The sequence below is a fragment of the Equus przewalskii genome, chromosome 8, assembly GCF_037783145.1.
Source record: "Equus przewalskii isolate Varuska chromosome 8, EquPr2, whole genome shotgun sequence".
Taxonomy (NCBI): Eukaryota; Metazoa; Chordata; class Mammalia; order Perissodactyla; family Equidae; genus Equus; species Equus przewalskii.
The window spans coordinates 40,806,638-40,825,027 of NC_091838.1; the positions used below are offsets into that span (position 1 = coordinate 40,806,638).

The following is an 18,390-nucleotide window of genomic DNA, read 5'->3' on the forward strand; positions in this document are numbered from 1 at the left end:
CCACTCCAAATACAGTGAGCTTTCCACTAGAGCATGCCTCTACATTCTGTTCTTGCTCCACTAGGTCACTGTTCAACATGCATTTTTAATCATGCAACCCTATCAGTAAGACTCAATTGAGCAGGCAATATGCAATTGTGAAGAATATTATAAATATGTGAATATGCAAATTATAAATATTCTCCTATACTAATACATTAATTATATTATAAAACCTACAAAAAACTATAAGTTTAAGAGTTGAGACTTTTTTTTCCCGTACCTAATTGATCATCCTGTGTACATCTGGGGCAGATGGCCCTCTTGCCCTTAGAGAGCACAGTCCAGGGTGCTGTCCTGGGCAGCCACGGAAACAGTATGGAACTTGGGATCACCTGAGTCGCTGCTAAACAGCTTTTGTGACTGTATTTGCATTCTATTGCCACTGCAACAGATTACTACAAATTTAGCAGCTTAAAACAACAAATTTATTATCTCATGATTTCCATGAGTCAGGAATCTGGGCACAGCATGGCTCAGCTGGTTCCCTGCTAAATGTTTCACAGGCAGAAATCAAAGTGCCTGCAGGGCTGTGTCCTTTCTGGAGGTGCTGGGGGGAATAGTTTCCAGGTTAGTCGGGTTGTCGACAGAATTCTGGTCCATGAGGCTGTAGGACTAAAGTCTGTGTTACCTTATCAGCTGTTGGCCATGGTTTGGTCTCAACTCCCAGAGGCTGCCCATTTTCCCTGGCTTGTGGCCCCTTCATCTTCGGAGCCATCAGTTGTGGGCTGAGTCCTTCCCATACTTCAAACCTCTCTGACGTACCTTCTGCCTTGTCTTTCCAACAGTAAATCACTTCTCTTAAGTCTCCATTTCTTCAACAGCATAATGGGAAGAATAGCATCTACCTCAGATGACTGGTTTGAGGATTAAATGAGGAAACAGATATGAGATTATTTTGAGTACTGTAAAGTAATAGAAGTGGGGAGAGGTGGGAGTTGTGGGGAATGAAAAGGGGAAAGGAGGGACAGGGAATCTTTCCTCTGCATTTAAGATAATCAGTACAACTCTGATACTAGGCAAATAGGTTGAGTGCCCACAGAACACTAAAATGAAAGGACATATTATTTGTAAGAGCATTTTGTAAAAGCTACAGTGGTATATAAATGTTGGGAATTTTTATAAAATATCATATACCAAGTGAAACACAAATTAACCTTAAGACTTACTGAGATTTAGTCTGTACCCCTAAAAGATCATAATTTTAACTATACATGAGGAAAAACTGAACTTAAGCTAGCACCATACCATAGAACCTGCAGATATGCCAAAACTATTTGGTGATAACAAGTATGCCGTGAGCTCTATAGATATTGTCATGGGGCCAGTTACTTAACTTCATTCATCATCTGTAAAATGGGAAGAATAATAATAGCACCTACCTCAGGATTGTGAGAATTAAATAACGCATGTAGAATACTCAGTACAATGTCAGGCTATAAATATTATCTATTATTTTATCATTGAATTCAAGAGAATGAGACCATGATCAATGGCTCATAATGCCAAAAATATGTCAACCAATAATCTATTGCAGCTCACAGCCCTTCTAAAGATAATAAGACTCACATTTTCCTCAAAAAATAATATGCAAGAGAATAAAAAAGGAAAAATACATCTTTCATTTTATAGTAAGTAAGAGGTATTTTACCGATTATGTATGCTAAGCTGATTTGTCTTTATGTAGCTTGCAGGACTTAGAGCAATAATCTAGCTCAAAGCAAAGGGTTCTGTGAATTTGCAGTTTCAGTGACTAGCAGTTCTGGACGATGCTTCCGGCAGGTGCACCTTCATCCTGAGAAGATTAAGTCAGGGCAAAGTTGCCTAGATTGTTGACGCATGGTAGCTTTTATAGCACATGCTCAACTAAGAGTAATGGCAAAAGAGGGGCTCGAGTTCGGACAGACGTATTACACTCCGGGCGTGGGTAAACTACTCCTTCTCCAGCTGCACTTCACACATCCAAGTACTATACACACTGCTGCAACTGGGCCCCATTTCTGGCAGAATTTCAAGATGCTTTGAACTTGTATGCCCCCCAAGAGACCTGTTGAGGAGCCAAAAGAAAGTAAAAAGAGATTTAAAATATCAAATACCTTACTACCTGATGTATTACTGTTTAATGGATGTAATTTAAAATGAAAATCAAAAGACTTTCCCTTCAATGTGACAGGCTCTATGGAAAGTCTTAAAATAGAAAATATGAAGCAAATCCAAGTAAAGATTCTATGAGGAAAAAAAAGAAAGCAAACACTGAAGTCAGTGAAAGAAGGAAAACTATAAAAGAGCAACAATGAGATTTTTGGATGGCTGTAAATTAGGAAAAGAAAGACTATGTGAGGGGCTAGCCCCCTGGCTGAGTGGTTAAGTTCGTGCCCTCCGCTTGGCGGCCCAGGGTTTCACCTGTTCAGATCCTGGGTGCAGACATGGCACTGCTCATCAGGCTATGTTGAGGCAGCATTCCATATGCCACAACTAGAAGGACTCACAACTAAATAAAATATACAACTATATACTTGGGAATTTGGGGAGAAAAAGTAAAAAAAAAAAGAGATTGGCAACGTTGCTAGCTGAGGTGCCAATCTTAAAAAAAAAAATGACTGTGAAACACCTGTTTATTTCTTCATTCAACAAACATGAATTAAGCACCTACTGTGTATCAAACACTATGTTAGGAGCCCTAAAAAAGCTAGCTAGAGGCGGGGAACCAGTAATGAAAGGATAGTTTTGTGACAGGGTAAGTAAAGAGAGAATGACATGGAAGAGATTCAGGAGGGGCATGTAGCTCTGTGGCATCAGGGAAGGAGGAAGATTAACCCAAGGAGACAAGCCATAGTGAATAGAATGGGGAGGTAGATCTGTGCCCACTAGACCCAGGCAGCCACGGGCTGGCTGCTGGGACCCAGGACAAGTCACTCCTCTCTGTGCCTCAGTTCTCCCACCCATAAAAGAAGATTATTGGACTGTGTGATCAGCCCGGGAATCCTATGAATACAATAAGCAGAAGGTCATCCTTAATTTCTCTTGCTCTTCATACTCCACCCTTGTCTTTCCTTCCAAATATAGATCCAGGATCTGACCTCCTCACATTCCCTCCATCCTCCGCTATTACCGTGGCCTGAGTAAACATCACCTCTCCTCTGGAAAGTCCACATTGAAGCAATGGCCTCTGCTTCTATACTCCATTCTCAAGAGCAGCCAGGGGGAGACTGTTCTTTCGGAGCATGGCATTCCTCTGTTTAGAACGCTGCAATGGCTCCCACTGCACTCAAGCTTACAGAATTGTGCATGATCCCTCCCCACCCCCACCTTGTCTTCTGTTACACCCCCTTGCACACTCCTCTCCAGCCACTCTGGCTCACTTGCCATTCTTCCAACCCTCTTGACATGGTCCGTGGTCTTTGCTCCAGTAGTTCTCTTTGCTAGACAGGCTCTTGCCCCAGTTTCATTCTGCTGAGGTCCTCTTCTCCTTCAAGGCTTTGCTCAAATTTCACCTTCTCAGTGAGGTCTACTCTGACCACCCTAGGGAAACCTACAATCTGTTCCCAATCCTCCTGATCGGCTGATAATATAGTTACTTTGTGTATCATTTACTGCCTTTCTCGTTCCCTCTAGAATATAAGCTCCAAGAGAGTAGGACCTTTGTCTGCCCTGCTAACCACTGGCTACTGTGTCTAGTACATTATAGCACCTGATAAATATTTATTGAATGAGCAAATATACCATTCTAAAGACAGATACAAAAGCAAGCAAATCGCAGGATCTACTGGTAAGACTCCTGGTCAGCCCCGCTTTCACCCAGCTCACTGTGCAGTTTGCTAGAAGGTAGGAGGGGAGAAGGCTGGGCCCTCACAAAGCCAATGTGTCAGAGCATGGTGGAATGGAAAGAATACTGCATAGGATGTCTGAAATAGGATTCTAGTTTTGATTATGCCACTATTATGTGACCTGGCCCTCAAACATCTTGTTTATAAGAGAAGAGGTTGAGATAGACCACAGAGAGGCAAACTTCTGCCCTCAGGCCAAATCCAGTCCACTTCCTGTTTTTGTAAATAAAGTTTTATTAGAACACAACCATGTCCATTCATTTACATATTGTCTATGGCTGCTTGTGGCTAAGTGCCACAATAGAAGAGCTGAGCAGTGATGACAGAGACAGTATGGTCTGTAGAGCCTTTAATGTTTCCTATCTGGGCCTTTACAGAAAAAGTTCACCAACCCCTGTGCTAGAGACCAGGGTAAGAGCCAGAAAAGCAGACTGTGTTTTGTTTACCACGATCTCCACAGCACTCAGACCTGTGCCTGGAACATGGTAGGTATTCAATATATATTTGAATAACTCAGAGGTTTTCAAGCTGCTACTCTGAGCCTTGAATAGGTTAAATAATGATAGCAGTAGCTGACAGACAGTACCACATGCGAGGCACTGCTCCAAGCACTTAACTTACATAAACTTATTTCTTTAATCCTGAAAACAACAACTTGAACGAGGTTTTATTCTTATCATCCCCATTTTATAGATGCAGAAACTTAAGGCACAAAGAGACTAAGTAACTCGGCCGTCTAAGAAAGTGGGAAAACGTGGGACCTGAACCCACGCATTCTAGAGCCACAGTTCTTACTTTTAACAACTGCGCCACACTGCCTCTCAACTAGACAAAGCGATTCAGGCAGCTCCTCATTTACCTGTTTTGTCTGTTGGCTTCTACACATGCTTTTTGTTACAGAAGGGATCTATGGATTTTTAAAGGTTTGAAAACCACTGAATTCAATCTAATTAAGTCACTTTAACACTCTTAAATCTAGGTTTAGCAAGAGCTACTCTAAAGAAAAAAGTTAATAAAATTGCAAACTGCATCCTGACCTTCCCCCTGCTCTTTGCATGTGGGGCCCCAAAAGACATCCTTGCACAGGTCCATATAGGACTCACCCCAAACTGCAGGAAACGGAGAAGACTCAAAGACTTTGCTTCTCAAAGAAAGTATAAACAAAAAATCAACTGTAACTTTTATATCCATTGTACTCTCCAAAAAAAGAATATAAGAAAGAAATTGATTCAAAGGGACTCAGAATTTAATTTAACTTTTAATTGCTTCACTTATTGCAAAAGCTTAGAGGATGAGCTGGAAAGGGGTACAATACATGCAGAATTCCAAAGACTGGATCTGCAACTAGTGTAACCATGAAGTGGTGTGAAATTTCACTCCAAAGTCCAAGGCTACTGCTCTTGGCCCTGAACCACTCTTATTTTTCAGTATGGAAGTACATGTTTTCCAACATACATACATCAATAAGTCAGGCCAAGGTAATCTCTAGGTCATTAATTAAACTCTGTGTACAGGCATGCACACGATATCATCATACATAGCATACGGAGCCGTAAACACTATGTGGAACCAGCAACTATAAATTACAAGCGTATAATTCCCTTGAGCTTCATAAACCGTAAAAATGAAGCTCAAGTGGTTTGTGTAGTCATTTTAATCCCAGAAGGAAATGCAGCACCGCGATTCAAAAGTTGCTTATTGTTTATTTTTATATAATGGATGGATTCTACTTCTCAATTCACGCATGCCCTCCTCCCACTGGGGCCATCCATCCTCATGCTGACTCTCCCTGTCAGCCGTCCCCTCCCAGCCTGACACCCTGCTTTTCACAGACAAGGCCCCTCCATGGCAGGAGCAGAAACAGCAGTCTGATGGGACTTTGGGGCTGCTTCTCATCTCATTAGCAAATTTTAATAATTCACGAGACCAGTGTAACTCTTGTGAATAATCAATGGGTCTTTTTTTCCATGAGATGGCAACATATGTAACATTGCATTCCATGTGTTATGACATACTTACAGGTTATGAAAAACAATGATTATTGAGCATTAATTTCTTTTTTAAAGTATTGTTCTAAATAATTTCTTCCCATTCCCCTGTCCTTAACCTCCTCAAGTCTCCACTCAAAACTTTGTGTTCTTTCCTTGAACTGTATACATTCATTGACTTATTGACTGAACAATGAGAAATCAAATATTTGGTCATCACTATGTACTTGGAAATGTGCAGTAATCAGAAGGGTGTTTTCTTCTCTCAAGAATGTGCAATCTGGTTAAAAAATAAAATAATAGAATAGAATAAAATAAGATAAAACACACTGCAATAGAAAGAGCATGAGAATGGGAGTCAGGTAAACCAGGTTGTATATGAATTCTGCTGCTACTTAACTGTGTGGTATTAGGTGCCACTTAATTTCTTGGAATGATAATTTTCTCATCTGAATAAATGAAGATGATAATATCTGCCTTTCTGAGTTGCTGTGAGAGTTAACAATATAGACCTCTTACTTGTAATATGCCCTCGGGTAAGTTACGTATCTGCTCAGTGCCTTGATTGCCTCAATCTGCCAAATAGGGATAATAAGAGTTCTTTTCGTGAGGTTATTCTGGGGATTAAATATGTCACTACATGTCAAGCATGCAGAAGAGTGCCTTGCCTGGTACAAAGTGTGAGGGATCAGAATTGGCCACCCCAAAATGTGTCTCTTTGGTTAAGGACAAAAGACTCTGAAATAAACTTCAACCTCCCTCCTAACTGCCTAAAAGGATTTAAGATAGCAGGCCTGTCCCCAGGACAGGCCATCACCATAGATAACTGGGTATCTGTAGACTATGAGGGTCCTTGCTAAACCCATTCTTATCAAAGTTCTGTCTACCAAACATTTACTTTTCCATTTCCATGTGAATTGCCTTCCTCCCCTTTGAAGTCTCAAACCACTACCCCCAACATCCTCCCTTGTCTTTAGCTGAAGATGATATTTAAGGTGGTGGCTTTGGTGATTCTGGCCAGTTATTCAGTTTTTCTGGGTTTCTGCCACATATACATGTTATAAAGCTTTGTTTGATTTTCTCCTGTTATTCTGTCTCATTTCAATTTAAATCCTAGGCCAGCCAGAAGGACCTAGAGGGTAGAAGTATTGTCTTCCTCCCCTACAAAAGTAAGTGCTCAATAAATTTAGTGGCTATGTTTGTTGCCATATATGAGGCATCTATTCCATACCACTTAGTAGGTGTTCAAAAGCATTATAAAATAATATCAGCAATAAATGAGACAATAAATGATTTCATGCCAAATTTTGTAATATAGGCTAAAATAATCTTTTAAAAGTAGAGAAACTCCCTCAAAGAAGTATACACAGGGATTCAAACAGATGTTTGTATATCCACATTCATAGCAGAATTATTCATGACAGCCAAAATGTGGAAGCAACCTGTGACAATTGATGGATTTATGGATGAACATACAATGGAATATTATTCAGGCTTAAAAAGGAAGAAAATTCTGACACATGCTACATCATGGATGAAACTTGAAGATACTATGCTAAGTGAAAGAAGCCAGTCACAAAAGGGTAAATATTGTATGATTCCACTTATATGAGATTCCTAGAGTAGTCAAACTTACAGAGAGAAAAAGTAGAATGGTAGCTTCTAGAAACTGGAGAGATGAGGGGATGAGGAGTTAGTGTTTAAGGAGTACAGAGTTTCAGTTTGGGGAAGATGAGAAAGTTCTGGAGATGAATGGTGGTGATGGTTGCACCACAACAATGTGAATGTACTTAAAAATGCTTACAATGGTAAATTTTATATTACATGTATTTAACCACAAAAGAAGTTTAGAAACAGAGAGCACTGTAAAGAGGGCCCAAGAAGTCTCAGAAATCTCCTTGGAACAAGTGGCACAAGAATTGCACCTTACAAGATAGGAAGATCTGGGAAAATGGCATGTTCCAAGTGAGGAGAACATGTGAGTGAGGGTCCAGGTGAGAAAAGGAGCAAGATGGCAGAAGGCAGGGCTGGTCAGAGGTGAGGCTCTCTGCTGGGGAGTTTGGGAACCACAGTGCAGGTGCCTGCCTCCAGCCACTGCCTCTTTCCTACTCATGAAGTCTCACTTACAGCCACTCTTACCAACACCCACCCTCAAGTCATCCTGAGCTAACTTCCGAATTCATACCATTTCTCAAATTGGTGTCCTTTCATTTCTCTTCACACATTTCCTTCTCCATGGAAATCCCTTTTGTTTGATGAATTCCACTCCTTCAAGACAGGGTTTCAAGGTCACCTTCTCTGCAAAGCCTTCCCTCACTCCAGAACTTCTTCCTACACTAGATATCTCTCTCTTCAAAAAAAATCAGTGCTCATCAAAAGTGGGGCTTGTATCTTTTTCTTATATCTAGGTCCTATCACCACACCTGATGCATTGTTGATGCTCAATAAATGGATGTGGAATAGATGAATCTAGAGAAACTCAAGTAGTAGAGTTGAGACTTGGTATATTGGATGCTGGGTAAGACAGGGAAGATGATATGAGTTGGGGTTGAGGAAAGATAAGTCTAAAAACAAGTACACAGGATGGATTGGAAGAGCTAAGAGACTGAGTTCCAGGAAGCAACCCAGGAGGACCATGTTGGAGTCCAGGCAGGAAGTTATAGGGACCTATATTAAGCAATTATGATGAGAATAGAAATATTGAGGGGGAAATCTCCTTCATTTAGTAATTGACTGAATGTGAAAAGTCAAGAGCATAGATAAATTTTTTTCAATGGGTGAAAGTTTTTACTGTGGATGGCTTAAATTATATGATTTCATTGACTAAGACCTAGAGAATAGCAAGATGAAGACTTTTAATGGACAGAGTTCTGCTTTCAGGTGAAACTGAGCCTCTGTGCTTATCTGAAGGAGAAAGCATGACAAGAGAACAGATGTTAGAAGTCCTGACTGAATAAACTGACTCACACATCACTTTCTCGGCTGCTACCTTCTCAATCTATCACATGCCCCCTTCCCTTGTTTTCTCATCTTTAAAGGGCCCTGTCTTCACAAAACCAAGAGGCTATTTTTCAAATTTACTTCATTACCAGGCCAGAACTTTTAAAAAAAGTAAGCTCAATTATGTCTAACATTCAGCTGGAGATGAATAGAATGAAATTTCCACTTACTGAACTTAACATCTCTCTTTGAGGAAAAGAGTAACCTGGTATAAACATCAGAGGGATGTCTTTTAAGGTCCCTGTGTGACTTTAAACAAGGGGAGACATGTCCCTTACTCACCCTCTTCCCACTGCAGAGTGCCTTGGGCCAAGACTAACTTTGGCCTCTTGCCTGCCAAAATGGACTAACCAGAAAAAGGCCAAAGCTTAGTGGATTCACGTGTGCTAACAGAAGTACTCCAAGTTGCTCTCTAGTTTCCTCTTAAGGGGTGCTGATTATTATACCACTATACACACTGCAACTTTGCAACAAGAAATCATGACTTCAGGTTGTGGGGAGCTCATATCCTAAGTATACATTGGTAGTGACTCCAGTGACATTAGGGAATCATGATAAGGCAGAAGGATGCTCATATCTCTGCCTCCAGGAGATGCCTGGTTATCATCTTCCTAAAGACAAAGGGGGAAACTGAGTCCTCTGAAAGCAGGCTTTCCTATTCAGGCATAGACTGACTCACTGAGACAGTACTACTACAGTGCTAGGGAGCACCCTCAGAACACCAAGAGGCTACACATAGCCAAAAGTCTATGAAAAATAAGCAGAATTATGTAACAATTAAATCGGTGCTATGTCAATGCTGGACTTTCTTAGGGAAAAATTATTTCTCAGACAATCAACAAACAATTTTAGGTGGGTGGAATACCTGCCAACTGATAATGGAGATTTTCACAAAACTCAAGTCATAAAACTCCAGGAAATGAAATAAAAATCTAAGTAAATCACTATCAGTTTATTTATGTTATTCATACCATTCTAATTGTAAAACTCCATCTCAGGATGCTAATCCCAGCAGGGTTACAAAGGTTCCATCCCACTGCTCCTCACTGTTTCCAAAGGCACACGCACTCGCATATGCCTTCTCTCTGCACACAGAATGCATCTTGGCTTGTATCCCAAGAAGGCAACAAACAGTCCCTGCACTACCAGCTCCACTAAACATCAGACTTTTAGGATTTTAAGCAAGCCTAGGAGAGCACTCATCTGATAGGACCCCCCGAGAAAATACAAACAAGAGTCCTAGAGTAAATGCTGAAAAGGACCTTTAATGAAAAGGACTCTTTAAATGCCAGTCCTAGGACCTGTGACCCTACAATATGACTTTTTACCAGTTCATGGAAAAATGAGAATGATAAGGACAATGGATGAGTTTTCCAAAAAATAAATTTGTTGAATTTGAAGAACTGGGTTTTTTTCTGATAATATACACTCCCTATATTTGCACATTTGAATGTCATTTTATTTATAAAATGAAGGTAATACCTCATACTGGACTTTTTAGCATCGTTACTAAATATGGTTTGTCAATTCCCAAACATTGTTTTTGAAATATATGTTAGTTGATGATATTAAGCAGTTTGGGATGCTAGCTCAGTCCAGCTCTCTGTTTTGCTTTAATTTTTTGGGCCATGGGCACAGAGAGTTAAGTTAACAACACTCCTCAGGTCATGGTGCACTACTCTCATCAGTCCATCAATACAATAATACAGTCTCTCCTGTATTGTCTTTCCCCCCATCCCTGCTCCACATTCCTATTCCATTCCTCCAAGCAAATGTCCACCTCGTAGCGAAGAGTGAAAAAGATAAGCAACAGTCTATGAATATTAAAAGCATATTTACACACAGCAGCATCATAGATTTCCTAAGTATCCATACAAACCCAAGGGCATATATCAGTTCTCTCATTTTACAAATGAAGCAATAGAGAACCAGAGAAATGAAGTGACTTGCCCATGGTCACAAGAATGTATGAGTCAGAGTTAAGCTAAAACCCATGCCATCTTGTACTTTCTCGGTTTTTCAATAAGGTCTTGGCCATTTCCCTAAGTGAAAACACACATGTACACACTGTCAGAAATTCTGAAAGAAATGAAATTAATCACACACATCCATAAAAATATTCATTAGCTCTCAAAATAAAAATTCTCTGTGAGTCCAGCTATTTCAATAAGGTTATACTGATCACTTGAAAGGTCTTGTGGAATTGATCCATCTAGGATATCATGAGTTGGAAGACAATTTATTAGGCATATTTTTTTAAACTACTCATTTTTTTTAAAAGATTGGCACCTGAGCTAACATCTGTTGCCAATCTTTTTTTTTTTTCTTCTTCTTCTCCCCAAAGCCTCCTAGTACATAGTCGTATAGTCTAGTTGTAGGTCCTTCTGGCTATGCTATGTGGGAAGCCATGCCCAGGATCCAAACCAGCGAAACCCTGGGCAACCAAAGTGGAGCATGTGAGCTTAACCACTTGGCCATGGGGCCAGCCCCTAGGCATATATATATACATATTTTTTTTTAAACCTATGTGATACACATAAATTCCCTTAAGGATCTTGGAGGTGTTTCTGTAAAAGAGTGAAAAGCATATTAATCACAACAATCTAGAAACTTGTCTAGGATGGCTCTGAGCTCTCTCACCCCTTCCAAGCCTTGGGTCCTATCTTCCCTGGCATCTCTTTTCCATCCCACCACCACCTTCAGTCTGTTTTTGCCTTCAAGGTTGGCATCAGAAAATGTCTCCTTCAGATACATGGCCATCTATCAGACTCCTGCAGAAGCCACAGGCTGGAACATTGCACAAATCTTTTTTCACACCCTTATTAGAATTTGTAAAGTGACTGATTGTAATATATGCCCCCAAAATATTTAATTTGTTACTTCCAAGTATAAATCATAAGGTAATTTCATCTAATTGTTTTTAAAATACTGTAAAGTAGCACCCTATTGTTAGATGACTTTTATTGCCAAGAAATGGTGCCTTCACTGATGGGCCCCCTGCCCCAGACATTCTGACAAAAGAGATAGCTTCCTTGAAGACTTGTTTATTTATAATGAACAGTGGGAAAAATTTCCCACTCTTGGCTTGGAAATTTCAGATCTAAACTGAAGCCCCTCCAAAAGCCAGTAACCAGTTCTATTACCTAACAGAGCCCAGCAATGTGTCACTGTAAGTCTATACGGCCATGGGCAACCTTGAACATTCACACTATCTGAAGAGCTTTGGTACTCTTTGGTTGAGAAAAGCCCCAAGAATTAGATTCTCCAATCACCAACCTGAGACTGACACTGTACAGTTTATTTCAGCAAAAGTGATGATGTTTGCACAGCAAGGATGGCTTTCAATACTGGATAAAATAAGACTTCTTTGCTTTAACCATTTGCATCCAGCACTAATTATAGCTATTCTACTTCTTTCTACAAACCACTTTCTGATTTCAGCAAGACTATCCATCTATTAAAATACTTACTGGTTAGATATCTTCTTCTTGGGATTTTCTTAGATCTCACTCAAATATGCTTTAGTCCCTTACACATTGTTTCCACTGTATTTGTATAAGATAAATCTTCAGATATGGTACTCTATGTTTTAAAAGACAGAATAGTGTTAAAGTGAACATTTTTCACAACTTTCTCATAGAATTTGATTAGTTTGCTATAGCCACATAATCGCTAATCTGGTCTTTACACCAATTAGATAAGAATGTCTTTGTGGCTGCCTGCTTTGGCTATTTATTGAAAGGAAGGTAGGAAAGAAGGAAGGAAGGAAGGAAAGAAGAAGGGAAGGATAGAAGGAGGGACGGATGGAGAAACTTGCTTGAATAAAGTTATTTCCCAGAACAAAAATGCATCAGAAAAAAGAAAAGTTGAACCCAAATAATAGAAAAAATTAACTCTGTTGAGTTATAAGTTATTCATTCTATGGGTGGAACTAAATATATCAATCAAAATTAATTAGCAGTTTCTTTCCCTCTAGTTTATCATATAGTACCTGTATATAATATATACGTGTGTGTGTGTGTATGTATGCATGCATGATCACACATTCCAGTATGCTGGTTATAATAGAGGAAAAATCCAAAGTTAGGTATTGGCGTCATCCTTCATATTTCATACATACTGAGATCTGTTAGTCTGTGACCTTGAGTAAGTTACTTGTGACCTTAACAATAACTTGATGTTTCTGAGCATCAGTTTCCTCATCTGCTAAAGAGGGATTGTAATTATTCCTAGTTCAAAGGATTGTTGTGGGGATTATATGAGAAATACTTATAAATTATCTGTCCCAGTACTGGCTCATAGTAAAGACTGTAAGTGCTAGCCATCATCATCACCACTAGTATTAGTATTATCTTCCCATTGTTATAATCAATTTCATATTACAGTTGGAACCTGGACTGCCAAAGGCAGTCGTCTGTTTAAGGAAAATCCTCCATGGAAATTCTTCTCCATAGCTTCCTGCTGTCTGCTGCCTTCTCTTGAGGTAGGTAAATTCTCCAAGTATATGTTTTGGTCCCAGGTTCCAAGAGAAGTGCTGAATACTTTGGAAAATGTCTGTAGACATTACACAGTGATTTATATAGCGTTCTCTGAGAATACCACCAGGGAAGCTACTGAATTTAGAAAGTCAACAAGTCTCTCCAGTTTTCAATAAACAAATCTCTGCTTAGTGTGGTTCATGTACAACTCACCATACTAGGTTCAATAGCCTACACCAAAAAATATAAGTTATGTACTATGCTCTCAAAGACTTTAGAAACTACCTGGACTAGTTAAGAACATAAAATATATACTTAACTAATAATAGGTAGCAATGTGTGATAAACATATACCACACTGTGGGCTTGATTAGTCAGGGAGAGCTTTCCAAAGTAGATGTAACTCGATTAACTTTGATAGAGGCTGGAAAAGGTGCTGGCAGGAGCTTCACAATTATTTAATCCTCATTATCTCATTTAATCCTCACAGCAACACTGAGAGGGTGACATGATTATCCACATTTTACACATGAAGAAATTGAGGAGCAGAGATGGAAAGTATCTGCCTACAGAGACAGTAACGAGAATCAGAGTTGTGATTCAAGGCGAGGGTTTTCACCCAGGCCTACATCTTGGTAGTCAACAACTTGAGTAAATTATACCCATGTCTAATAATGAAAATTAGAGTTTCCACATGGGCTATGTTTCCTTCTTAAAATTTGTTCTTGTCTTTTGAAAAGTTAGATAAGCATTCACCCTACCGTCACTAAAAGTATTGAAAGAATAAATTGGGTAAATGTTATAAGAGACCATAGAGAAAGATTGATTTCCTTATGCAGAAAATTCTAGATAATTGGGAAATGATTAGTTATATCCTCTCTCTGGAATCAGCCTATCTCTACCTCCTGGGGTGCCTGGGGTAGGTGGAATACCTCCAATTGAACCGTCTGCCACCCTTTCCAAGCTTTTCATCTTCCCCAAGCCCAATTTAACATCAGTAAACTTGCCAGTGAAGGAAACCAGAGACCCAACATCCATCTGGCCTTGCAGGCAGGATGTATGGCCCCTACCTGTGTGCCTTGTCTTACATTTTCTCTTTGGGTAGGAGCCCAGAGCTGTGCACACAAATTGCTGATCTTTCTTCCTATCCAATTTCCCATTATTCTGAACAGGCTTAAACTAGCATGCTCATGGGACAATAAACAGAGGTACCTGGTGATCCAGCAAAGTGTACAGCATCATGATTCCTGACTTGACCTCTGCATCCACAGCTTTCCCAACATTCACTAACCATGTGGGTCAAAAACTACATTGCCAACCAAACAAAGCTGCAGCAGCAGCAGCTCTCTTTCTCTTCCAGGCTGCTGCCAGACTTAAGAATCCGGTGAGCAGAAGAATGGAACGGAAGCGAATGAAACAGAATGGAATGGAACAGAACAGAACAGCACAGGATAGAACAGAATAGGATAGAATAATTCTATCCTTCCACGGGATATAAGCCTCTTTGATTAAGTAGAAATAAAATCTATTAAAACACTGCTTCATAATCTTACCACATAGTCTCATTTTCTTCTTGTCATTCATGTTACAAACAGTATAAATACCTTTAGCCTAAAATGACGTGTGACTTGAGAGTACGTAAAATGCCACACAATTCTCCCTAAGAAAAGATAAATGATTGTGAAAATAGACAGGCGTGGATACAGAGGAAATGCAATTTTCATCCTTTTAAAAAAAAGAGAAAGAGAGAGAGAGAAACAAAGAAACATTGCCAGAGTCCTCAGTGACCCCCACATATCAAATTATACAGGATGGGGTAATATGATTGCCCATTCTCCAATCAGCCACAGATGTACTGCCGCATTCTGCCTGAGCAGCAAGTGACAGGACAGCCCTGCTGGAAGTCCCACAGAAGGAGAATTACAATCATCAAGCCGGGGCTCTGTCGGGGTGTGTGCTACTGCAGCAAAATGAAATACAGAAACACACCCTGTCTAAGGCTGAAAAGCACACAAGCAATTGTCTTTGCCTTCCAAACATGGTGCGTTGAAAGAAGGGGTCCAGTTTTGAAAAATTGAGATCGAGTGGGGCAACATGACCTGGTTTGATTTTTTTGTGTGTGCCATTAAATCTTTGCTCTCTCTTTCTTCTGGCGGTCTTTTCCCTTCTTTATGCTTTCCCCTCAATCTTGAGATTTCAATCATCAGATTGAAAGTCAAGGATTTAGAAATTATTTCCTCCAAAGAACACTTGACATAAAACGTGTGGTAAACAGGTTTTATATACCTCAATAAATATATTTCCATCATCAAAAACTGTCTTGTAACTTCTGAATATGATAAACTAGAATCTTAGCTTTTGAAAAATTATAGATTCGACCACTAGGTAATCTAGTCGGTTCAGTCAAATAATTGTCACATGTCTGAAAATGTCAGTCAAAACTTGTTTTTACACTATGTAGATTAGTGATTTTCACACTGTCTTCTCAGAGCCGCAGGCTCCACACAGGTGGACAGAAGGATGAGCAGAGAACAGCTCCCATGCTCAGCCCTGGCGATTCTGCTTGCACAATCTGCTCCCTCCCCACCCGAACATTTCTGTCACCACCCCACACAAACCACTGCCCTTTCACAGCGCAGGAGCCTCTCTATGGCTCTCCTTGCTTCCTCTCTTGCCCGCTTGCATCTGTTCTTCACACAGCAGTCCCAGCATTCTTTTTAAAACACAAACTAGTTCATATTTCTCCCCTGCCTAAGCCCTTTTAATGGCTTCACATTTCATTTTAAAGAAAATCCAAGCTATTTCCCTCACCTTAAAAGACTGCATAACCTGGCGCTCACCTACCCATCCTCCCAGTTTGTGCCCCTCTCTCTTACTCACAAAAGCTCCAGCTGTGGAAGAAATAATAGTTTTCTTTCTGTGCCTTGAAAATAACAAGCTCCTTCACACCTCAAGAAGTGCAAACCTCGAAGCCTAAAGTCTTTGCACATGCTGTTTCCTCTGCATGCCATGTTCTCCTCCCATCTTTGCATGGCTGACCCCTTTTTATCTTAAGTTTGAACCTCCATGTCCCCTCCTCAAAGAGGCTGTCCCTGAACACTCTAAGTAGTTTTCTCCCCAGCATTGTTCTCTACCATTGTATCCTGTTCATTCCTTTCAAAGCAGCCATCATGATGTGCAATAATCAAGTTATTTATTCAATTTACTAATTTACTGAATATACCCCAAGTAGATTGAATTCTGTGAGCAATGGACAGCAATGCCCATTCATAGGTTCCTTGTCGGCTCTGCCCATGCCTTACATCACCATCAGCTCCAAGCAAAATGATAATGCAATTAATGCTTGATAGCTAAATGAATGAGGGAAGGAAGAAATGAAGGAAGAAATGAACAAACTGGCCCATTTGTAACAAACGCTAAAAAGGAGAACATATATAACGGTAGGCCTAACCCTTGCAGTCATATCATCATGGCCTGATATTTAAATTGAAGTGAATTCTGCATAATCTGAACTGCTTCCTCACATGCACTTTCCTCCCAAATCCTAGGGGAAGAGGACAAGGAAAGGACTTGGGAGTAAGTTTGGGATCTTGTTTTCCCCACTCCAACTGACTTTGCCTCTTTCTGTCTTTTTTTTTTTTTTTGAGGAAGACTAGCTCTGAGCTAACATCTGCTGCCAATCCTCCTCTTTTTGCTGAGGAAGACTGGCCCTGAGCTAACATCTGTGCCCATATTCCTCTGTTTTATATATGGTATGCCTGCCACAGCATGGCTTGACAAGCGGTGCATATGTCATCACTCAGGATCCAAACCAGTGAACCCCGGGCTGCCGAAGAGGAACATGCAAACTTAACTACTGAGCCACTGGGCTGGCCCCCTTGCCTCTTTCTTGATGGGGGTAAAGTAAGGCAAGCATCTGGACACTCCAGAGCCTCCTGTTACATCAGCTTCCAGCACACTCGATATATGCAGCAATCTTTCCTTATTGGCCCTGTGTCCTCCTTGTGTGTGGCTCAGGCAGCAAATTCCAAGCTTCCTGCCCAATTCTGTGAGGTCTTCTGGAGCACATATGACATCTGGCAGGATCCTGAAATGACACGTCTGGGTCCTGCAAAGATGTCTCCATATATTACCTTCCCGCTCTACAGGGAGAAAAATTATTTTTGGTTGAAATCACTTTTTCATTTATCCCAGGTCAAAGAAAGTTCATTCTCCCCCTCGCTCAATTTTCCTGTGAGTCAAGTTTTTTAATTTTGTCTCATTTTAAAATAAACTATTTTTAGGGGCCGGCCCGGTGGCGCAGCAGTTAAGTTCACATGTTCTGCTTCTCGGTGGCATTGGGTTCCCCGGTTCGGATCGGGTGCGGACATGGTACCACTTGGCAAAGCCATGCTGTAGTAGGCATCCCACATAGAAAGTAAAGGAAGAGGGGCACAGATGTTAGCTCAGGGCCAGCCTTCCTCAGCAAAAAGAGGAGGATTGGCAGTAGTTAGCTCAGGCTAATCTTCCTCAAAATAAATAAATAAATAATAAAATAAAATAAGCTATTTTTAAATGTACTATTTTATATAGATATGTAGCTAAAAGTAAAGGCAGGAGATTGAATATAATTTACAAGAATAAATATATATTAAAATTAAGCTTTATTTTAAATTTAATTCATATGCAATGTTAATGGTTTCTACACAACCATCTATACACAATTTATCAATACACTTACCATTTTTTCAGTTTCAAAAAGATTGTTATTTCAAATCTGCCTTTATACTGGGGAGAAGCTGACCTACCTGAAGGGTTTAACTCTGTGCCAAAAAGAGAGAGGAAATTGATTTATAGTAAAAATTCTGGAAACAAGTGATGTAACAACTTTCATGAATGATGTTCATTTAAAACTGAACACCCATACCCACAGTTTATGGACAAAATTACAAAGCATTCTGTCACCTCTATATGCTAACCAAATTATAAAGCAGTGCTCACATCATTTGGAAGAAATCTATGTTTTTCTATTTCTGTTTCAATAGTTTGTTCAAATGTTAGGAAAATGGGACCTCAAAA

General features: G+C 40.1%; 1 long non-coding RNA gene across 2 annotated transcripts; it reads right to left on the reverse strand.

Moving 5' to 3' along the window:
* Positions 1–444: 444 nt before the first annotated feature.
* Positions 445–14,718, reverse strand: LOC139085076 (uncharacterized). Of its 2 annotated transcripts, none has more exons than XR_011543102.1 (3): positions 14,545–14,718; positions 12,325–13,898; positions 445–896 (listed from the first exon to the last, which is right to left on the reverse strand). It is a non-coding gene; the product is annotated as an uncharacterized lncRNA (long non-coding RNA). The 2 variants fall into 2 exon arrangements; XR_011543101.1 differs by having other exon boundaries at positions 778–896; positions 12,325–12,436; positions 14,545–14,698.
* Between the last annotated feature and the right edge of the window lie 3,672 nt (positions 14,719–18,390).